The following is a 24,152-nucleotide window of genomic DNA, read 5'->3' on the forward strand; positions in this document are numbered from 1 at the left end:
GGCAGCGGGGAGAGAGAGTGCGGGGTCCGGGGCAGGCAGCGGGAGAGAGAGTGCGGGGCCCGGGGCAGCGGGGAGAGAGAGTGCGGGGCCGGGGCAGGGGGGAGAGCGGGGGCAGGGGGAGAGAGTGCGGGCCCGGGGCAGCGGGGGAGAGTGCGGGGCAGAGCGGGGAGAGGGAGGGGGCCCGGGGCAGCGGGGAGAGAGAGAGTGTGGGGCCCGGGCAGCGGGGAGAGGGAGTGTGGGGCCCGGGGCAGCGGGGAGAGAGAGTGCGGGGCCCGGGGAGAGGGAGTGTGGGGCCCGGGGCAGCGGGGAGAGAGAGTGCGGGGCCCGGGGCAGCGGGGAGAGAGAGTGCCCCAAGACAATGTTTCTTATTTAATGTCCCTTGTCTAGTCTGAAATAAAGTTCATTATTGGATTAGAAGAAATATAATTGTGTGTGTTATATACATTTATATAATTTTCATGTATGTGTGTTTATTCTTTAACAAGAATCAACAGAATTATGAACTAATTGAATTATGAATCTAACCCTATAATAACGCACAAAAAGTCCCCCCGCCAATCACCCTGCGAGTCGGGTCGGTTCCGGTTACTACAAAATCAACTCAAACACTGCTTGTGAGCCATTTAAAAAGAAATGATTTAAAAAACATTAAAAAAGACAATTACCAGAATCAAATTTTATTCTTGACAAGAAGTTTGAACTGACAGATTTATGAATCTGACCCACACAAACTGTTGCCCCGCAACATTGATTACAGTGCGAGTCGGGTCGGGTTAGGTAGGCTCAGGTTGCTAAAATGGGCGTGGAAAAATGCCCATGATCCCCTCCATTGCGTACTACACGTCAGTCCATTGCATTTAGCAGGAGTAGCCTATCTTGCTTCGCTATAAGATCTTTGATTCCCTTCGCTAGTGCTGCCTGACCCACTGAGGTACTCCAGCACATTTGTAGATTTATGCTTTTCCAAGTCTGGCTTGGCTGCATTTCAAAACCCCACCTAACCAACAGCACACGGCTTGAGAGACAGTTTCTACCTCTCCCGCGAACACGAGGCAGAGACATAAAAATCAAAGCCACCTCCTCGACTCTTGGGAAAGGGATCTTCAACTGCAAGTAGGTGACGAGGTCTACAAGGAGTATCTTGTCCACTGTTGCTTGATCACGCTACAGTATAACGAACAAAAATCACTAATCCTCCAATCCATTCATTGTAGAAAGCCATGATTATTTTATTCCGATGCAACATTGATACTTTGACAAGGAGAGCAGCACAAAAGAATGTAGATAATGCAAGCCACAATGAACGGGTGCCAATGGAATGTGGAAAGTCTGGTTCCTGTGAAACAATGCAGAGTCCCTCAACATCTCCAGGTGGGTGGAGATTAGATTTAACACTCATAACAAATGGACCATATGTTTCTTTCGAATAGTAATTGCCCTGGGTCCTCTGGGCAAGGCGCTGTGTTAACCCTATTCTGGTTTATTTACATTAGCCGATTGTCCGATTCACCTCTGCCCCATAGAGAGACACAGAATGCTGGAGGAACTCAGCGGGTCAGGCAGCATCTCTGGAGATAAGGAATGGGCGACGTTTCAGGTCGAGACCCTTCTTCAGCTTGACAACATCTGTCCTATAACATGGTGACCTGCGTGGGTTTTCTCAGAGATATAACCATATAACAATTACAGCACGGAAACAGGCCATCTCGGCCCTTCTAGTCCATGCCAAACACTTACTCTCACCTAGTCCCATCTACCTGCACTCATGCCATAACACTCCATTCCTTTCCTGTCCATATACCTATCCAATTTATTTTTAAATGATAAAATCAAACCTGCCTCCACCACTTCCACTGGAAGCTCATTCCACACAGCTACCACTCTCTGAGTAAAGAAGTTCCCCCTCATGTTACCCCTATATCTAATGCAAGGGTGGAGAACCTGCGGCCTTCTAGGCCATTAAGTGCAGATCTTTGGTTTCCTCCCACACTCCAAAGACGTACAGGTTTGCAGGTTAATTGGCATTGGTAAATGTTTAAAAAATTTGTCCCTAGTGGGTGTACGACGGTGTTAATGTGCGGGGGTCGGTGGTCTTCGTGGACCCGGTGGGCTGAAGGGCCTGTTTCCGTGCTGTATCTCTAAACTCTGGAGAACATGGATAGGTAACGTTTCAGGTGGAGAACCTTCTACCTACACTGAGTTGACATTGCACGAATTTGACGACTATCTGATCTGTTTGGATAACATACAAAACAAAGCCTTTCACTGTGCCTTGCTTGGTACATGTGACATCAATAAGCAGAACCCAGCCTAATTTTGTTCAATGTACTGTCAAACAAAGCTCCTGTCTTTCCCTCCCCCGCTTCCCGTCTCATGCTGATGCTTTTCATTACCAACTCCGCTCATGTGACCTCTCGCTACCATCCACATCACATCGCAAGGATTGGGAGCAGGGTGAGGTCATATAGCTCGCGGCAGCCCTGCAATTCAATAGGATCGTCCTTGAGCAGATCAATAACATAGAACCAGTGTGGAAAAGTGGCAAAATGGTGAAGTAACTCAGTGGATCAGGTGGCATTTCTAGTGTGAGTGGGTCAGCATGGTTTCATTGATTCCATGCTGCATCTTCAATCAATCAATCAATCAATCAATCACTTTCCTGCCAAGCTTCCAAAATTCTTCATTCCTTGCATTTCTGCCTGGGGTGTGAATGCGTATATTCTTTCTTTCATCACAGCACTCCATTCTAGACATTTCTCCTCAGCACTGTCTTAAATGGTTAGGCTCTTATTATGAACTTTGCCCCTAATTGTAGGGTCTCCATCAACATCTAGCATATCAACTCCCTCAGGGTCTTAAAGCGTGGTGGCACAGCGGTAGTGTCGCTGCCTTGCAATGTAACAGACCCCGGTTCAATCCTGACCTTGGGTGCTGCCTGTGTGCGTGGAGTTTGCACGTTCTCCCTGTGTATTTTCTGGATGCTCTGCTTCCCTTCCACATTCCGAGGACATGCAGCTTTGTGGGTTAATTGGCTTCTGTAAGTGGTCCTAATATCCCTGTCCCACGGTACGAGTTCATTCCAAGAGCTCTCCCGAGTTAAAACAAAAATCAAACTCGTGGTAAGCACGGAGAATGAACGTAGCGGGTACGTCGGAGCTCAGGGACGTCCTTTTGTGGCTCGTAACGCTAACGGCAAGTACTCGGGAAGACTCGCTAATGGCAGGTAAACACAGGAAGACTCGTGAAGGTTTTTCAACACATTGAAAAATGTCCACGAGAGCCCCGAGTACCGACGAGTGGCCATTACCGTAAATCTCCGCATTGGAATCGGGAGTACTCGGGGAGAGCTCTTGGAATGAACTCGCACCGTGGGACAGAGGTTTAATGTGTAGGATGCATAAGTGGGATAATGTAGAACTAGCGTTGGGGCCTGTTCCCCACGCTGGCCTGTTTCCCACGCTGTATCTCTAAACCATGTGGAGTTTCTCAACATGCTGCGATTTCTCCCCATACCCCAAAAATGTACGTAGGTAAATTGCTCCTGGTGTACAGGGAAAAGGCAGAATCTAGGGGGAAATTATGAGAATGCGGAGGCAATGTAATAGGATTAGTGTAAATGGGTGCTTAAAGGTCAGCATGGATTCACTATTTCCGAGCTGTATCTCTCTGTGACACCCACCCACACCCGTAGTCAGGATCGAACCCGGGTCTCTGGCGTCGTAAGGCAGCAACATGACCACTGTGCCACCGTGTCGCCCAAAGTTGATAAGAATGCGGGGAGAACTAAAAAAATGAATAGTGTGAGTATAGAAGTTGGGATGTAATGTTAAAATTGTGCAAGTCATTGGTGAGGCCAATTCTGGAGTATGGTGTACAATTTTGGTCGCCTAATTATAGGAAGGATGTCAACAAAATAGAGAGAGTACAGAGGAGATTTACTAGAATGTTGCCTGGGTTTCAGCAACTAAGTTACAGAGAAAGGTTGAACAAGTTAGGGCTTTATTCTTTGGAGCGCAGAAGGTTAAGGGGGGACATGATAGAGGTCTTTAAAATGATGAGAGGGATAGACAGAGTTGACGTGGATAAGCTTTTCCCACTGAGAGTAGGGAAGATTCAAACAAGGGGACATGACTTGAGAATTAAGGGACTGAAGTTTAGGGGTAACATGAGGGGGAACTTCTTTACTCAGAGGGTGGTAGCTGTGTGGAATGAGCTTCCAGTGAAGGTGGTGGAGGCAGGTTCGTTTTTATAATTTAAAAATAAATTGGATAGTTATATGGACGGGAAAGGTATGGAGGGTTATGGTCTGAATGCAGGTGTATGGGACTAGGGGAGAATACGTGTTCGGCACAGACTAGAAGGGTCGAGATGGCCTGTTTCCGTGCTGTAATTGTTATATGGTTATATGGTATGTATCAAATGCGTAAAGAGTAGTTGATGATTGGCATGGGTTGAGTGGGCTGAAGGGCCTGTTTCTGTGTTGTGTTATTCTAAGATATGTGTGGATGACCAACTAATTTGTTTTTTTATAGTGTGAGTATTGGTATAGCGTTTGAGCTGATAAAATATATTGCCGGAAGTCGGAGGAGCTCTGTGGGCTCGGCAGCATCCGAGTTCCTCCAGCAGTGAGTGTTATAGAACATAGAACTATTCAGCACAGAATCAGGCACATCAGCCCACAATGTCTGTGCCGAACATGACAAGACAAACTAATCTCCTCTGCCTGCCATATCCATATCCCTCCATTCCCTACATATCTAGGAGTCTATCCAAAAGCCTCTAATGCTACTATCATACCACCTCTGGCAGAGTGTTCCAAGCACCCACCACTCTTTGTGTAAAACACTTGCCCCTCACATCTCTATTAAACTTTCCCCTCTATTCTTAAAGCTAAGCCCTCTATGCTTTGACATATTCACCCTGGGGAAAACGTTCGAACTGTCTACCCTATCTACTCCTCTCATAATTTTATATACGTTATAAGCCAAGTTTGGCCAACCTTGCCTCAGTGCTGCATGTAGCTCTGCATTCCAGCATCTGCAGTGTCCTGTTTCTCAAGTTTTGTCATTGGCTTTGGAGATCAATTAGTCATTTGACTGAAAACACAAGGTAGATTTAAATAGAATTTGTGTATGGAAATAAAGGATATGTTCTGGAGGAATGTTCATGATCTCTTCTAAGCTGTGTTATCATGCACAATTAGATGATGCAACCCTAATGATTCAAATATAGAAACATAGAAACATAGACAATAGGTGCAGGAGTAGGCCATTCGGCCCTTCAAGCCTGCACCACCATTCAATATGATCATGGCTGATCATCCAACTCAGTATCCCGTACCTGCCTTCTCTCCATACCCCCTGATCCCTTTAGCCACAAGGGCCACATCTAACTCCCTCTTAAATATAGCCAATGAACTGGCCTCAACTACCTTCTGCGGCAGAGAATTCCAGAGATTCACCACTCTCTGTGTTAAAAAAGTTTTCCTCATCTCGGTCCTAAAAGATTTCCCCCTTATCCTTAAACTGTGACCCCTTGTTCTGGACTTCCCCAACATCGGGAACAATCTTCCTGCATCTAGCCTGTCCAACCCCTTACGAATTTTGTAAGATTCTATAAGATCCCCCCTCAATCTTCTAAATTCTAGCGAGTACAAACCGAGTCTATCCAGTCTTTCTTCATATGAAAGTTCTGACATCCCAGGAATCAGTCTGGTGAACCGTCTCTGCACTCCCTCTATGGCAAGAATGTCTTTCCTCAGATTAGGAGACCAAAACTGTACGCAATACTCCAGGTGTGGTCTCACTAAGACCCTGTACAACTGCAGTAGAACCTCCCTGCTCCTATACTCAAATCCTTTTGCTATGAATGCTAACATACCATTCGCCTTCTCCACTGCCTGCTGCACCTGCATGCCTACTTTTAATGACTGGTGTACCATGACACCCAGGTCTCGTTGCATCTCCCCCTTTCCTAATCGGGTACCATTCAGATAATAATCTACTTTCCTGTTTTTGCAACCAAAGTGGATAACCTCACATTTATCCACATTATACTGCATCTGCCATGCTTTTTGCCCACTCACCCTTCCTATCCAAGTCACCTTGCAGCCTCCTAGCATCCTCCTCACAGCTAACACTGCCCCCCAGCTTCGTGTCAACCGCAAACTTGGAGATGTTGCATTCAATTCCCTCGTCCAAATCATTAATATATATCGTAAATAGCTGGGGTCCCAGAACTGAGCCTTGCGGTACCCCACTAGTCACTGCCTGCCATTGTGAAAAGGACCCGTTTACTCCTACTCTTTGCTTCCTGTCTGCCAGCCAGTTCTCTATCCACATCAATACTGAACCCCCAATACCATGTGCTTTAAGTTTGTATACTAATCTCTTATGTGGGACCTTGTCGAAAGCCTTGTCGAAATAACATGCCATCTCTGTTCTAAGCAGAGGGTGATGGTGGAAGGTTGCTGCTCAGATGGGACTGGCATGTGACCAGTGTTACTGTATGCCTCAGGGTTACTGTTAGTCATCTACATCAATGATTTGGATGAGAACATACAGGGCAAGATTAGCAAGTTTGCTGATGATACAAACGTGGGTGGTTTTGCAGATAGTGAAGATGGTTGTGAAAGGTGCAGCAGGATCTTGATCAGGTGGGCTGAGGAATGGTTGATGGGATTTAATACAGAGAAATGTGAGGTGTTGCATTTTGAGAAGTCTAACAAGGGCAGGACCTACACAGTGAATGGTAGACCTCTGGGGAGTGTTGGAGGAGCAGAGGGATCTAGGAGTACAGGTGCATGGTTCCTTGACGGTGGAGTCGCAGGTAGATAAAGTGGTCAAAAAGGCTTTTGGCACATTGGCCTTCATCAGTCAGAGTATTGGGTATAGGAGGTCATGTTGCAATTGTATAAGACGTTGGTGAGGCCGCATTTAGAATATTGTGTTCAGTTCTGGGCACCGTGTTATAGGAAAGATGTTGCCAAGCTGGAGCGGGTACAGAGAAGATTTACGAGGATGTTGCCAGGACTAGAGGGTGAGAGCTATAGGGTGAGGTTGAGTAGCTGGGTCTCTATTCCTTGGAGCGCAGGATAATAACGGGTGTATAAAATCATGAGAGGAATAGATCGGGTAGATGCACAGAGTCTCTTGCCCAGAGTAGGTGAATCGAGGACCAGAGGACATAGGTTTAAGGTGAAGGGGAAAAGATTTAATAGGAATCTCAGGGATAACTTTTTCACACAAAGGGTGGTGGGTGTATGGAACAAGCTGCCAGAGGAGGTAGTTGAGGCTGGGACTATCCCAACGTTTAAGAAACAGTTAGACAGGTAGAAACAGAGAAACGTAGAAACTAGGTGCAGGAGTAGGCCATTCGGCCCTTTGAGCCTGCACAGCCATTCAATATGATTATGGCTGATCATCCAACTCAGTATCCTGTACCTGCCTTCTCTCCATACCCCCTGATCTCTTTAGCCACATGGTACATGGATAGGTACATGGGTTTAGGTACATGGATAGGATTGAATTTGAGAGTTTTGGACAAAATGCGGGCAGGTGGGACTAGTGTAGCTGGGACATTTTGGTCTGTGTGGGCAAGTTGGGCTGAAGGGCCTGTTTCCACACTGTATCACTCTATGACTATGACTCTATGTAATAGTTCTTTCAGGTTTTCCTTGTCTAATCAGAGTCAAATGTTTTAGTTTCAGTAGAGCCTTCACAAAACCCTGGTAGAGTAGGTGCTAAAGGTAGATGGGATGACACAACGTATAGCGTTGCTGCCTAACAGCGCCAGAGACCCAGATTCGATGGGTGCTGTCTGTACGGAGTTTGTAGCTTCTGCTTGGGACCGCGTGGGTTTTCTCCAGGCGCTCCGGTTTCCTCCCACACTCTAAAGACGTGCAGGTGTGTAGGTTAATTGTCCTCTGTTAATTATCAATTGTCCCTAGTGTGTAGGATAGTGCTAGTGTAGGGAGTGATTGCTGGTCGGTGTGCACTTGGTGGGACGAAGGGCCTGTTTCCATGCTGCTCCTCTACAGTAAAGTACTAGAGAATGGGACAGGAAACAGAGCAGACAATGGCATAAATAACTAGAGAGATTGATATGCTAGCACGGGCCTCCTTGTGGTAGCTATATGTATTTCCTAGCCTATCTTGATCAAAGACAAAAGAGGGATTTTGGTGATGGGGTCTGCGACCAGTTTTCCGACAAGTCTGACTGTCTCACTGCTTAAATTTTATCTCTGTATGCTTCGCTGCCGGCTTCTCCTAACTGATCTATTCAACATTTCCATTGAACTGCATTTCTGTTGATCTCGTTTTCACACCTTAACCTTCCTTATCTCGGCGTCTCCCTCTCTCCTGAGTCTCAGTCTGAAGAAGGGTCTCGACCCGGAACGTCATCCGTTCCTTCAATCCAGAGATGCTGCCAGAGTTATTCCAGCATTTTGTATCTATCTTCGGGGTTTGAAGAATGTTCCCGACCCGGAACGTTGTCCGTATATATTTCCCTGCACGGATACTGCCTGACCTGCTGAGTTTCTCCAGCACTTTGTGTTTTTTGCTAAAGGGACTCCATTGATGGTCAGACTGACCACCATAAGCAACTCGTGATTTAGTGCCAAACCACATTACACAAGCATAGAGTATCATTGAACGCAAGAACTGTGGATGTTGGAAATGTGAGCAAAACCCAAAGAGCCGTTGGTACTCAGCGAACCGGGCAGCATCTGTGGAGGAAATGGACAGACAACGTTTTGAGTTGGGGCTCTTCTTCAGACTGACGTTAGAAGGCTGGAAAAGAACGGTGGGGCAGGCAAGTGATGGATGGATACAGGTGAGGAGTGTATCTACCTACAACTTCTGATAAGTCATTGCTAGCGACGTGATATATATTAATAACATATATCATATAGAACATATATATCATATGAAATATGTTGGATCCTGCTGTATATCACCGGGTACTGTGAAGAATTGAGATAAAGTTTCTCATCTCATAGTATCCCTCAGTTGCTCACCCATGAGTTCTGCATGGGTACAGGAAGTAGCACCGATGTATTATTACCTGTTACATTAACGACTGCATCAGTGCTACCTCCTGCATCCATGCAGAACTTATGGAGTTCATTAACTTCACCACTAATTTCCATCCTGCACTCATATTCACTTGGACCATTTCTGACACCTCCATCCCCTTTCTTGATCTCACCGTCTCCATCACAGGAGATAGATTGTCGACTGACGTCTATTGCAAACCCACTGACAGCCATAACTATCTTGACTACACTTTTTCCTACCCTGCTTTCTGCAAAGACTATATCTCCCTATTCCCAATTCCTTCGTCTACTCCACATCTGCATCCAAGATGAGGTGTTCCATATGAGGACATCCAAGATGTCCTCATTCTTTAGGGAACAGGGGTTTCCCTCTTCCATCATAGATGAGGTCCTCACTCATGTCTCCTTGGTACCCTGCAGTGCCGCCCTTGCTCCCCCTCCCCCTCCCCCTAATCGCAACAGAGACAGAGCCCCCCCCAGTCCTTACCTTTCACCCCATCAGCCGTCGCATACAACACATAATCCTCTGATATTTTCACCACCTCCAACGGGATCCCACCACTAGCCACATTTTCCCATCTCCACCCTTTTCCACCTCCCGCAGAGACCGTACCCTCCACAACTCCCTGGTAAACTCATCCCTTCCTACCCAAACCACCCCCTCCCCAGGTACTTTCCGTAGAAGATGCAACACCTGTCCCTATACCTCCTCCCTCGACCCCAACAGTCTTTTCAGGTGAGGCAGAGGTTCACTTGCACCTCCTCCAACCTCATCGAGGATGTAACTAGTAGCGTGGATAGGGGAGAACCAGTGGATGTGGTGTATCTGGACTTCCAGAAGGCTTTCGACAAGGTCCCACATAAGAGATTAGTATACAAACTTAAAGCACATGGCATTGGGGGTTCAGTATTGATGTGGATAGAGAACTGGCTGGCAAACAGGAAGCAAAGAGTAGGAGTAAACGGGTCCTTTTCACAATGGCAGGCAGTGACTAGTGGGGTACCGCAGGGCTCAGTACTGGGACCCCAGCTATTTACAATATATATTAATGATCTGGATGAGGGAATTGAAGGCAATATCTCCAAGTTTGCAGATGACACTAAGCTGGGGGGCAGTGTTAGGTGTGAGGAGGATGCTAGGAGACTGCAAGGTGACTTGGATAGGCTGGGTGAGTGGGCAAATGTTTGGCAGATGCAGTTTAATGTGGATAAATGTGAGGTTATCCATTTTGGTGGCAAAAACGGGAAAGCAGATTATTATCTAAACGGTGGCCGATTGGGAAAGGGGGAGATGCAGCGAGACCTGGGTGTCATGGTACACCAGTCATTGAAGGTAGGCATGCAGGTGCAGCAGGCAGTAAAGAAAGCGAATGGCATGTTGGCTTTCATAGCAAGAGGATTTGAGTATAGGAGCAGGGAGGTTCTACTGCAGTTGTATAGGGTCTTGGTGAGACCACACCTGGAGTATTGCGTGCAGTTTTGGTCTCCAAATCTGAGGAAGGACATTATTGCCATAGAGGGAGTGCAGAGAAGGTTCACCAGACTGATTCCTGGGATGTCAGGACTGTCTTATGAAGAAAGACTGGATAGACTTGGTTTATACTCTCTAGAGTTTAGGAGATTGAGAGGGGATCTTATAGAAACTTACAAAATTCTTAAGGGGTTGGACAGGCTAGATGCAGGAAGATTGTTTCCGATGTGGGGGAAGTCCAGGACAAGGGGTCACAGCTTAAGGATAAGGGGGAAATCCTTTAAAACCGAGATGAGGAGAACTTTTTTTCACACAGAGAGTGGTGAATCTCTGGAACTCTCTGCCACAGAGGGTAGTTGAGGCCAGTTCATTGGCTATATTTAAGAGGGAGTTAGATGTGGCCCTTGTGGCCAAGGGGATCAGAGGGTATGGAGAGAAGGCAGGTACTGGATACTGAGTTGGATGATCAGCCATGATCATATTAAATGGCGGTGCAGGCTCGAAGGGCCGAATGGCCTACTCCTGCACCTAATTTCTATGTTTCTATGTTTCTATCTACTGAATCGTTGTTCAAGGTGTGGACTTATACATCGGCGAGACCAAACGCAGACCGGGCGATCGTTTCGCTGAACACGTTCCCTCAGCCCTCCTCGATCTACCTGATCTCCTGGTTGCTAAACGGTTTAATTCCCCTTCCCATTCCCACACTGACCTTTCTGTCCTAGGCTTCCTCCATTGTCAGAGTGAGGCCAAACACAAATTGGAGGAACAGCACCTTATATTTCACTTGGGCAGCTTACACCCCAGCGGTATATATCAAGATTTCTCTAACTTCTGCAGTCCCTCTCTCTCCATCCGTCCCCCACACAAGTCGTACCAACTTCAAAGTTGGCTTGTTGAGTCTCATTGTCCCTCCTCATTCTCACCTAACAAACAGCTATCAATGGCCTTTAATTTATCATTGTTACTCTTTTGCATATCCTTCATTCATTTGTTCTATATCTCTCTACATCATCTATATGTCTATATGTCTCATTTTTCTTTCCGCTGACTCTTAGTCTGAAGGAGGGTGTTGACCCGAAACAATAGACAATAGACAATAGGTGCAGGAGTAGGCCATTCGGCCCTTCGAGCCAGCACCGCCATTCAATGTGATCATGGCTGATCATCCCCAATCAGTACCCCGTTCATGCCTTCTCCCCATATCCCCTGACTCCGCTATTTTTAAGAGCCCTATCTAACTCTCTCTTGAAAGCATCCAGAGAACCGGCCTCCACCGCCCTCTGAGGCAGAGAATTCCACAGACTCACCACTCTCTGTGAGAAAAAGTGTTTGCTCGTCTCCGTTCTAAATGGCTCACTCCTTATCCCTGGTTCTGGACTCCCCCAACATCGGGAACATGTTTCCTGCCTCTAGCGTGTCTAAACCCTTAGCAACGTCACCTATTCCTTTTTCTCCAGAGATGCTGCCTGACTCGCTGAGTTACTCCAGCTTGTTGTGTCTATCAGGGGCACTTCACTTATGGCAGACCCCTATTTATTGACTATACCTCCGCTATATTCCTGATCAAACTGATGAACCTTGGAGTCAGACCTCGTCTTCTGCCTCCGGATCCTTGACCATCTGACCCATAGATCACAATCAGTGTGGTTGGGTGACAAAACATCCTTCACAATGACTAGTCCCACTTGGGTGGGTTCCCAGCCCTAATATAGGGCTGTACAGTGGCAGAGCTGCTGCCTTACAGCGCCAGAGAGGCCTGGGTTCGATCCTGACTACAGCTGGAGTTTGTACGTTCTCTCCATGGCCGGCAGGGTGGGTTTCCTCCTTCTGCTCTGGTTTCCTCCCACGTTGCAAAGAGGCGCAGGTTTGCAGGTTAATTGGCCTCTGTAAAATGCCCCTATTGTGCAGGTTGTGAAAGTGGGATAACATAGACTAGTGTACCGGTGATCGATGGTTGGCGTGGACTCGGTGGGCTGATGGCCTTTTTTCCACGCAGTATCTCTAAACTCTATAGGCCCTTTCCACTCAGAATGGGCGGCCAATGTCTGTTCTGACTCTACAGCGACAAGTTTCCACTTGCCACGTTTGAGTTTGATGTTTGTCAATGCGAATGCCGGAACTCTTTAGGTATTCAGAGATTATTGCTGTCACTATTATTGCACCATCTTCATTGCATAGACAATAATCTGTATCTTGTGATATCTTTCACACTGTGACCTGAAAGACTTTGATGATGATTTCACATCACAGAGTCAGTTTGTGCATGGAAACACGTTCGTAAATTGCCGGTTCTTGCTGGCTCCCCCTTGTCAACACATTATGCATGGGAAAGATTGCGATTGATGAAAGCCATGGTTTCAGGCATCATTCATCATAGAAACATAGAAAATAGGTGCAGGAGGAGGCCATTTGGCTCTTCGAGCCGGCACCGCCATTCATTGTGATCATCCACAATCAGTAGTTAGATAGAACTCAGAAGGTACACAAAAATGCTGGAGAAACTCAGCGGGTGCAGCAGCATCTATGGAGCGAAGGAAATAGGTGACGTTTCGGGCCGAAACCCTTCTTCAGACTGATAGGGGGTGGGGGGGGGAGAAGGAAGGAAAAAGGGAGGCGGAGGAGCCCGAGGGCGGGGGAATGGGAGGAGACAGCTCGAGGGTTAAGGAAGGGGAGGAGACAGCAAGGGCCAGCAAAATTGGGAGAATTCAATGTTCATGCCCCCCGGACGCAAGCTACCCAGGCGGAATATGAGGTGTTGTTCCTACAATTTCCGGTGTTGCTCACATGGAGGAGACCCAGGACAGAGAGGTCGGATTAGGAATGGGAGGGGGAGTTGAAGTGCTGAGCCACCGGGAGTTCAGGTAGGTTCTTGCGGACTGAGCGGAGGTGTTTTTATCCGAACGATCACCCAACCTCCGCTTAGTCTCACCAATGTAAATCAGCTCTAGGCGCGGATGCAGTAGATGAGGTTGGAGGAGATACAGGTGAACCTTTGTCGCACCTGGAACGACTGCTTGGGTCCTTGAATGGAGTCGAGGGGGGAGGTGAAGGGACAGGTGTTGCATTTCTTGCGGTTGCAACGGAAAGTGCCCGGGGAGGGGGTGGTACGGGATGGAAGGGAAGAATTGACAAGGGAGTTGCGGAGGGAGCGGTCTTTGCGGAAGGCAGACATAGGGGGAGATGGGGAGATGTGGCGAGTGGTGGGGTCACGTTGGAGGTGGCGAAATTTGGCGGAGGATGATTTGTTGTATTTGCCGGCTGGTGGGGTGAAAGGAGAGGACTAGGGGGACTCTGCCCTTGTTGCGAGTGCGGGGATGGGGAGAGAGAGCAGTGTTGCGGGGTATGGATGAGACCCTGGTGTGAGCCTTATGTATGGTGAAGGAGGGGAATCCCCGTTCCCTGAAGAGCGAGGACATTTCCGATGCCCTGGTGTGGAACGTCTCATCCTGGGAGCAGATGCGGCGTGGGCGGAGGAATTGGGAGTAGGGGATGGAGTCCTTACAGGGGGCAGGGTGGGAAGACGTGTAGTCCAGATAGCCATGTGAGTCAGTGGGTTTATAGTGTATGTCGGTCAGAAGTCTATCCCCTGCAATGGGGATGGTGAGGTCAAGGAATGGTAGGGAAGTGTCGGAAATGGTCCAGGTGTATTTGAGTGCCGGATGGAAGTTGGTGGTGAAGTGGATGAAGTCAGTCAGTTGTGTGTGGGTGCAGGAGGTGGCCCCAAAGCAGTCGTCAATGTAACGGAGGTAGAGGTCGGGGATGGGGCCCTGGTACGTATTGAACAAGGATTGTTCGACCTACCCGACAAAGAGGCAGGCGTAGCTGGGGCCCATGCGTGTGCCCATAGCTACGCCTTGTGTTTGGAGGAAATGGGAGGAGTCAAACGTAAAGTTGTTGAGGGTGAGGACCAACCTCTGGTCGAGGAAGAACCAGAGGGCTTTGAGGCCATCCTGGTGGGGGATGGAGGTGTAGAGTGACTGGACATCCATGGTGAAGATGAGGGGGTGAGGGCCTAGAGAGTGGAATGCGCGGAGGCGGCGGAGAGTGTCTGAGGTGTCTAGAACATGGGTGGGAAGTGATTTGACCAAGGGGGATAGTATGGAGTCAAGGTATGTGGAGATGAGTTCGGTGGGGCACGAACAAGCAGAGACAATGGGTCTGCCGGGAGAGCCGGGTTGCGTTAGATAGAGCTCTAGGGGCTAGTGGAATCAAGGGATATGGGGAGAAGGCAGGCACGGGTTATTGATTGGGGACGATCAGCCATGATTGCAATGAATGGCGGTGCTGTCTCAAAGGGCCGAATGGCCTCCTCCTGCACCTATTTTCTATGTTTCTACTAACCCGAGCCTGCCTTCTCCCCATATCCCTTGATTCCACCAGCCCCTAGAGCTCTATCTAACTCTCTCTTAAATCCATCCAGTGAATTGGCCTCTACTGCCTTCTGTGGCAGAGAATTTCACAAATTCACAACTCTCTGAGTGAAAAAGTTTCTTCTCACCTCAGCTTCAACTGGCCTCCCCTTTATTCTTAGACTGTGGCCCCTGGTTCTGGACTCGCCCAACATTGGGAATTTTTTTTCCTGCATCTAGCTTGTATAATTTTATATGTTTCTATAAGATTCCCCCTCATCCTTCCAAATTCCAGTGAATACAAGGCCAGTCTTTCCAATCTTTCCTCATATGACAGTCCCGCAATCCCAGGGATTAACCTTGTCAGATACACAATGGAGACTGTCATCAACTACCTAGTTCAATGTCACATTGTAATCACACAGAATACAGTGGAGTACAACACAGGAACAGGCCCTTCGGCTCACAATGTCTATGCTGAGGAATATGCTGTTAAATTAATCTCCTCTACCTGCAGGTGGATCCATATCCCTCCATCCCTCGCGTCTATCAAATATCCTCTTAAACGCTATCTTCTGCCTCCACCGCCATGCCTTAATTCCAGGCATCCTCAGTGTTCCAGCTGCTCACCGCTCTCTGTGCAAAAAAACTTGCCCTGCACATCTCCTTTAAGGTTTCTCCCTCTTACTTTAAAGCTATGCTCTTGACAATGAAAATGATCATACAGTCACAGAGTGATACAGTGTGGAAACAGACCCTTCGGCCCAACTCGCCCACACCGGCCAACAATGTCCCAGCTACACTAGTCCCACTTGCCCATGTTTGGTCCGCATCCCTCCAAACCTGTCCTACCCATGTACCTGTCCAACTGTTTCTTAAACAATGGCATAGTCCCAGCCTCAACTACCTCCTCTGGCAGCTTGCTCCATACACCCACCACCCTCTGTGTGAAAAAGTTACCCCTCGGATTCCGATTAAATCTTTTCCCCTTCACCTTAAACCTATGTCATCTGGTCTTCGATTCCCCTACTCTGGGCAAGAGGCTGTGCATCTACCCGATCTATCCTTCACATGATCTTATACACCTCTATAAAAACACCGCTCATTCTCCTGCGCTCCAAGGAATAGAGACCCAGCTACTCAACCTCTCTCTCTAGCTCACACCCTCTAGTCCTGGCAACATCCTCGTAAATCTTCTCTGTACCCACTCCAGCTTGACAACATCTTTCCTATAACATGGTGCCCAGAACTGAACACAATATTCTAAATGTGGCCTCACCAACGTCTTATACAACTGCAACATGACCTCCCAACTTCTAAATTCAATACTCTGACTGATGAAGCCCAAAGTGCCAAAAGCCTTTTTGACCACCTGATCTACATGCGACTCGGCCTGCAAGGAACCATGCACCTGTACTCCTAGATCCCTCTGCTCTACAATACTCCCCAGACGCCTATCATTCACTGTGTAGGTCCTGCCCTTGTTAGACATCCCAAAATGCAACACATCACCCTTCTCTGTATTAACTTCCATCAACTATTCCTCAGCCCACCTGGCCAATCGACCCAGATCCTGTTGCAATCGTTCACAACCATCTTCACTATCTGCAAAACCACAAACTCTAGTCCCTTGAGTCCTTGACATTTCCACCCTGGAAAAAGGGTTCTGCCTACCCTATCTGTGCCTCTCATAGTTGTATACACTTCCAGCAGATCTCTCCTCAACCTCCCACGCTCCAGAGAAAACGATCCAAGTTTGTCCAACCTCTCCTTATCGTTTATACTCTAATCCAGGGTAAACCTGACAAGACAAAACCAAGAGACAAAGCGGAAGATGACTGAACTTTATTGCCTTCCCTCACAGTGGGAAACGTTGATTCCGCTGTGTGGGGATGTTCATGTCAAATTCTATCGTGTGTTGTGATCTTTTTATTCGTATGGCTGTTTGGTAACGTAAATCGCACTGTACCAATTGGTGCATGTGGCCATAAATGTAATCTTGAACTTGAACTTGCACCTCTTCTGCACTCTCTCCAAAGCCTCCACATCTTTCCGGTCTTGGGGAAGACCATAATTGCACACAAGACCAGTTTTATTACTGCAATTGTTGTTGTCTTGCCTTCTGGTTTGTTTTCACTGGAACTTTATTTTGATCCAACTACTTACTTACTTACCGTAACAGAGAAAGAGGCAAGTTTTTCTTTCTAGTCAGGGCATTTCTCATTCCCCCTACCCCTCTTTGCTCCATGTAGCTGTAACCTGTTCTCTCACAAGCCCATCAACTCTCTTTTCATTTGTTTGCCACCAACCTCTATTAAGAGGCAATTTATAACAGCCAAACTACCAGTAAGTCTTTGCAATGTGGAGGGGATAATGGAAACCTGTACAGTTGCGGGAAGAACATGCAATCTTCACATAGGCAGGAGCAGAATTGAGGATTGAATTTGCTGCCCTGAAATCTACGTAATGTGAAAGAATGTAGCTTTAGGCATAGATTACTTCTGTAAGTTATTGTTGAATTAATTTATCCGACTCTTCATCTGCCTGGTCCTTCATACATTTGGGGCAGGTTGATTGTGTTGGCTTGATATGAATATGAGTATTATAACATGTAATAACCTTGCAGGCATTTCTGAACATTTCTGCATTCCTTCTCAAAAGTCATACCGAAGTATCATTTTCAAGAACTTATATTGAAAACTTCTTTCCATTTCAACTTCAGACAGTGGCACAACTTATAAGAGCCGCTGCCTCACAGCACAAAGACCTTGTCGTCAAGTTCAAGTCAAGAGAGTTTATTGTCATGTGTCCCTGGTAGGACAATGAAATTCTTGCTTTGCTTCAGCACAACAGAACATAGTAGGCATTGACTACAAAACAGATCAGTGTGTCCATATACCATTATATAATTATGTACACACATGCACAAATAAAATGATAATGTGCAAATAACAGATAATGGGCTATTAATGTTCCGAGTTTTGTCCGAGCCAAGTTTAATAGCCTGATGGCTGTGGGGAAGTAGCTATTCCTGAACCTGGTTTTTGCAGTCTTCAGGCTCCTGTACCTTCTACCTGAAGGTAGCAGGGAGATGAGTGTGTGGCCAGGATGGTGTGGGTCTTTGATGATACTGCCAGCCTTTTTGAGGCAGCGACTGCGATAAATCCCCTCGATGGAAGGAAGGTCAGAGCCGATGATGGACTTGGGCAGTGTTTACTACTTTTTGTAGTCTCCAGGGCGCTCAAGTTGTCGAACCAAGCCACGATGCAACTGGTCAGCATGCTCTCTACTGTGCACCTGTAGAAGTTAGAGAGTCCTCCTTGACAAACCGATTCTCCGTAATCTTCCTGAGATGTAGAGGCGCTGATGTGCTTTCTTAATAATTTCATCAGTGTTCTCGGACCAGGAAAGATCTTCAGAGATGTGCTCCTGACCTCAGGTGCTGTCTGTGTAGGCTTTGCATGTTCTCCCTGCGACCATGTCGGTTTCCTCCGGGTGCTCTGCTTTTCTCCCCTCATCCCACAGGCTTGCGGGTTTGCAGGTTAATCGGCCTGCCCCGTGCGTACGGAGTGGATGACAAAGTGGGATAATATAGCACGAGTGTGAACAGGTGGTCAACTCCGGCAACACTCGTATCTCGCTGGTATCATCGAGAAGAAGGTACAGGAGCCTGAGAACAATGACCTCCAGGTTCAAAGACTCCTTCTTTCCATCAACCATCAAGCTCGTGAACCACCCGGCATAACCCTAACCACAACTGTACGTCAGAAACATTCTGCTTTGCACTTTGCTTTGGTTGTAGAACGCACTTCAGTTTGCATTATAATAGTCATGTTACCTAGAATTACTGATAAATGGCCCCATAGCAGAAGCATCCACGTCACGGGGCTGGAAACTGGAAGTATCCTGAGCTAATTCTGCTACCACCATCATCTATTGCGACAAGATTCAAGAGAGTTTATTGTCATGTGTCCCAGATAGGACAATGAAATTCTTGCTTTGCTTCAGCACAACACAATATAGTAGGCATAAATACAGAACAGATCAGTGTGTCCATATACCATTATACATATACACACACATAAATAAACAGATAAAGTGAAATGGGCTATTTAACGATCAGAGTTTTGTTTGAGTTGAGTTGAGTTTAATAGCCTGATGTCTGTGGGGAAGTAGCTATTCCTGAACCTGGGTGTTGCAGATTCCAGGTTCCTGTACCTTCTACCTGAAGGTAGCGGGGAGATGAGTGAGTGGCCAGGATGGTGTGGGTCCTTGATGATGCTGGCAGCCTTTTTGAGGCAACGACTGCGATAAATCCCCTCGATGGTGGGGAGGTCAGCATCCCACTGAGATGGCTCCCACTTACTCCCGGGAAGCTTGCGTTATTTTCAGGATGGATCATGACAGCGAGGTCAACATTTGTAACAAGATGGACACGTAAGATCACGGAAGATTTGTAACAAGAAGATCACCAGTGCTTCCACGCCTCAAAAATAAATTCCTTAACGAGAATCCCAAATTTCCTGAAATTTGATGGTATCTCCTGAAAACAAATCCTTAAATAGAAACCCAAATTTCCTGAAATTTGATGGTATCTCCTGAAAACAAATCCTTAAATAGAAACCCAAATTTCCTGGAATTTGATGGTATTTTCTGAAATGAGCAAAAATGCTTCCTGCGTGCTATTTGCAGCTGTGTTGGGTTTTTTTTTCGCGTGCACACGTTAACAACACAAAGCAGAACAAGGCAAAACAGATCTGTGTAGCTGCACTGTATCTGCCTGCTTCTGTTATTCACTTGTACCGTGTTATGCAAGGCAGCTTTCGTTGTCTTCGTTTTTTCAACCTGCTCTCATGTGTCTCAGTCTCTGCTCTCTCCCTCCCACTCCCCTCCCTCCATTCCTCCATCCCTCCCTCTCTCCTTCCCCCTCTCGCCCTCCCTCCCTCTCTTTCTTCATCCCTCTCTTCCTCTCCCTCGCTCCCTCCCTCTCTCTCTCCCTCTTTCCCTCCCTCCCCCCCTCTCTCTCCTCCCTCTCTCTTCCCCTCTCTCCCCCTCGCACTCGCTCTCTCTCCCTCCCCTTTTCCCGCCCTCCCGCTCTCTCTTCCTCACTCTTCCCCCTTCCTTTTTTCTGTCCCTCCCTCCCTCTCTCGCTCCCCCTCCCTCTCTCTCCCTCTCTGTCTCCCTGCTTCTCCCTCTCCCTCTCTCCCTCCTCTCCACCGCTTCCCTCTCTCCCCATCGAGCCGTTCAGTAAAATCAATCCCAATCCCAATGTAACTGCAATCCCACCGCCCATTGGTAACCTTTCACCACTAGGCTTATCCAGAATTCTACCAATGCCTGAAAAATAATCACTCAACTTCCACTGAGTAAAGAATTCCAAAGACTCATTGTTATACGAGAATTTTCCCGAACAGCCTGTGACCCATATCGCTGTGGCCATAGGGCTATGTTTAAAGCCCACAGCGCTGCAACTGGTGGCGCTATATTTAGAACCCATAACGCTGCAGCCGGCAGCTCTTTGCTTAAATTCCCACGCGTTAAACTGACAGCGCTCTGTTTAAACCTATGAGCGCCAAACCGGCAGTGCTGTGTGTATTACCTTTACACCCCTTCGCTGGCCGGATGCGTAAATTTCCCAAAATTATTCCATTTCCCTAAAATTACCCAAAGACAACCAGATTTTCCCGAATTTCGGGTAATTTCCTTCAAAGTGGAAACTGAAGATTATTGATAAATTATTATATTATTTAGTAATGTATATTTATTTGCTATGTTGTTGCACTAATGTGCCTATATCATGCCAACAAGGCACTGTATAGAAGCTGGGATGTAATGTTAAAATTGTACAAGGCATTGGTGAGACCAAATCTGGAGTATGGTGTACAATTTTGGTCGCCCAATTATAGGAAGGATGTCAATAAAATAGAGAGAGTACAGACGAGATTTACTAGAATGTTGCCTGGGTTTCAACAACTAAGTTACAGAGATAGGTTAAATAAGTTAGGTCTTTATTCTCTGGAGCGCAGAAGGTTAAGGGGGGACTTGATAGAGGTCTTTAAAATGATGAGAGGGATAGACAGAGTTGATGTGGACAAGCTTTTCCCTTTGAGAATAGGGAAGATTCAAACAAGAGGACATGACTTCAGAATTAAGGGACAGAAGTTTAGGGGTAACATGAGGGGGAACTTCTTTACTCAGAGAGTGGTAGTGGTGTGGAATGAGCTTCCAGTGGAAGTGGTGGAGGCAGGTTCGTTGGTATCATTTAAAAATAAATTGGATAGGCATATGGATGAGAAGGGAATGGAGGGTTATGGTATGAGTGCAGGCAGGTGGGACTAAGGGGAAAAAAAAATTGTTCGGCACGGACTTGTAGGGCCGAGATGGCCTGTTTCCGTGCTGTAATTGTTATATGGTTATATGGTTATATTTTATCAGGATGCATCAGAGCAGTGTTTGGGAACAGCTCCCTCTTGGACCGCAAGAACTTGCAGAGAATCGTGGATACAGCCCAGACCACCATGCAAACCAACCTCCCTTCCATTGACTCCTCACCCTGCCTCGGCAAGGCCAGCAGCATCATCAAGGACGAGTCGCAACCCGGTCACTCCCTCTTTTCCCCTCTCTCATCAGGCAAGCGATACTGAGGTGTGGAAATCAAAGATCTTAGAGCACACCTCCACATTCAAGGGTAGTTTCTTCCTAGCTATTATCAGGCAAATGAACCATCCTACCAACAATGAGTGGGCAATCCTGAGCTTCTATCGACCTCATCAGAGACCCTTGGACTATCTTTATTTGGACTTTACTGGACTTTATGTTGCACTAAACATTACTCACTTTATTACGTATCGGTACACTGTGGATGGATCGATTGTAATCATGTATAATCATTCCGCTGACTTGTTAGCATGCAACAACAAAGCTGTTCACCGTACCTCGACATACGTGACAATAAACTAAACTAAATTAAACTAAACAAAAGCTGCAGCAAGTAAGAATTTCATTGTTTTATTCCAAATACATATCACGATTAAATACTCTTGAAGATATTTGGAGAGGTACTCTTAAAGATTGGACTTTTTTGCCTTCCACCACAGTGAGGAATGTGGGGAATCCGCTGTCGTGGATGTTTATGTTAACTTTTGTGTATTTGTGTATCTTGTTGCTTTTTTTGTCCATATGGCAGTATGGCGATTGGCATATCACTGTACCTTAATTGGTATATGTGACAATAAAATACCTTTGAAACCTTTGATACTCTGCCACAGCTACAGCAGCTATTTCCACTAGTCTCACTCATGAGCTTCTGATGCTGCCTGACCCACTGAGTTACTCCGGCATAGTGTGTCCTTTTGTGTATTCACCAGCACCTGCAGTGTAGTTTAGTTTAGCTTAGAGATACAATGCGGAAACAGGTCCTACGGCCCACCGAGTCCGCCCTGACAAGCGATCTCCGCTCACTCACACCATCCAATACACACTGGGACAATTTATAATTTTACCAAAGGCAAAGAACCTACAAACCTGTACGTCTTTGGAGCGTGGGAGGAAACCAGAGAGCCCAGAGAAAAACCACGCAGGTCATGGGGAGAACGTATACAATCCGTACAGACAAGCAACCGTGGTCAGGATTGAACCCGGGTTTCTGGCGCTGTAAGGCAGTAACTCTACCACTATGTTCCTTGTTTCTACATTTGAGCTGCTGATTCTGCTTTGGGGCTCCAGAAAAACTGCCTGATTTGCTGAGTACTTTCCTGTTTCCATTTACAATTTCCAGCATATGCAGAGGGTGGTGGGATTATGGAATGAGCTGCTGGTGGAAGTGTAGAGCCGGTGCAATGACAATGTTCAAAAGGCAAAGATAGGCACAAAGTGCTGGAGTAACTCAGCAGGTTAGTCAGCATCTCGGGAGTAAAAGGAGGGGTGACGTTTCGGGTTGGAACTACTGTACATAATATTTAAAAGGTATTTGGAGAGGTATATGGATTGGAAAAGTTCAGTAGGAAATGGGCAATACGCGGGCAAATGGGACTAGAAGGCAGTCGGGCATCATAGATGAGTTGGGCCGAAGGGCTTGTTTCTGTGCTGTATAATAGCCCTGTCCCATGGTACGAGGTCATTTCAAGAGCTCTCCCGAGTTCTAAAAAAATCAAACTCGTGGTAAGCACGGAGAATGAACGTAGCGTGGACGTCAGAGCTCGGGGACGTCTCTTAGCGGCTTGTAACGCTAACAGCAGGTACTCGGGAAGACTCGCTAACTGGCAGGTAAACACGGGAAGACTCGTGAAGATTTTTCATGTTGAAAAATGTCCACGAGAGCCCCGAGTACCAACGAGTGGCCATTACCATAAATCTCCGAGTTCGAATCAGGGCAACCTCGGGAGAACTCTTGGAATGAACTCGTACAGTGGGACAGGGCTTTAACTCTGACTCCTTCACCACAGATGCGTGAATTGTACATTTAGTCCATTCTTTTCAATTGCACTGCATGTGTGAATCCATTACACATAAACATCACATGCTTACAGCTGCAATACACCATGAAGCAGAGAGTGGTAAATAATGGGGAAAATATGTCTGCTTCACGTGGACTATATTGGGGGCAGGGAATGTCTGCCTTTAATAACAGTGGGAGATTTCAGCTAGTGTGAGAGTAAGTTTGCTTTTATTTGCCAGTAATGCTTGTCCTACTTAAACCTATGTGTTTTTTTTTCCTGCAGACATGTTTACAGTGCAGGGTATGGTCCTCCCCTCCCTCTCCCTGACCCCATATATCTTAGTTTAGATGAATTATTGTCACGTGTGTAGTGAGGTACAGCGAATAGCTTTTGTTTGCCTACTGGCCGATTAAATCAGACACTGCTGTACATGAATGCATTCAAGCTAAATCAAGTACAGAAGGTGGGGTGAAGAGAACGATATGGTGCAGAATATGGTTTCTCCTGATTGTAGCAGAACAGTTCCTGAGAAAAAAAACTCCTTTGTCCACATTAGATACTGTATGATGAAAAATCGGTATTGTAAATCAGATTTCTCTACCTCAGGGTGGAATTCTCTGCCTCAGAGGGCGGTTGAGGCAGGTTCTCTGGATGCTTTCAAGAGAGAGCTAGATAGGGCTCTTAAAAATAGTGGAGTCAGGAGATATGGGGAGAAGGCAGGAACGGGGTACTGATTGGGGATGATCAGTCATGATCACATTGAAGGGCCAAATGGCCTACTCCTGCACCTATTGTGTATTGTCTATTGTCTATTGTACCCTAGGATATGGAAG

At 46.8% G+C, this 24,152-nt stretch overlaps 1 long non-coding RNA gene across 1 annotated transcript; it reads left to right on the forward strand.

The window, feature by feature from the left end:
- Positions 1 to 630: 630 nt before the first annotated feature.
- On the forward strand, positions 631 to 24,134 carry LOC129705709 (uncharacterized). Its single transcript, XR_008724946.1, has 3 exons — positions 631 to 1,113; positions 1,215 to 1,371; positions 21,317 to 24,134. It is a non-coding gene; the product is annotated as an uncharacterized LOC129705709 (long non-coding RNA).
- The last annotated feature ends 18 nt before the right edge of the window (positions 24,135 to 24,152 follow it).

The sequence above is a fragment of the Leucoraja erinacea genome, chromosome 2 (assembly GCF_028641065.1).
Source record: "Leucoraja erinacea ecotype New England chromosome 2, Leri_hhj_1, whole genome shotgun sequence".
In the NCBI taxonomy this organism is placed as follows: domain Eukaryota; kingdom Metazoa; phylum Chordata; class Chondrichthyes; order Rajiformes; family Rajidae; genus Leucoraja; species Leucoraja erinaceus.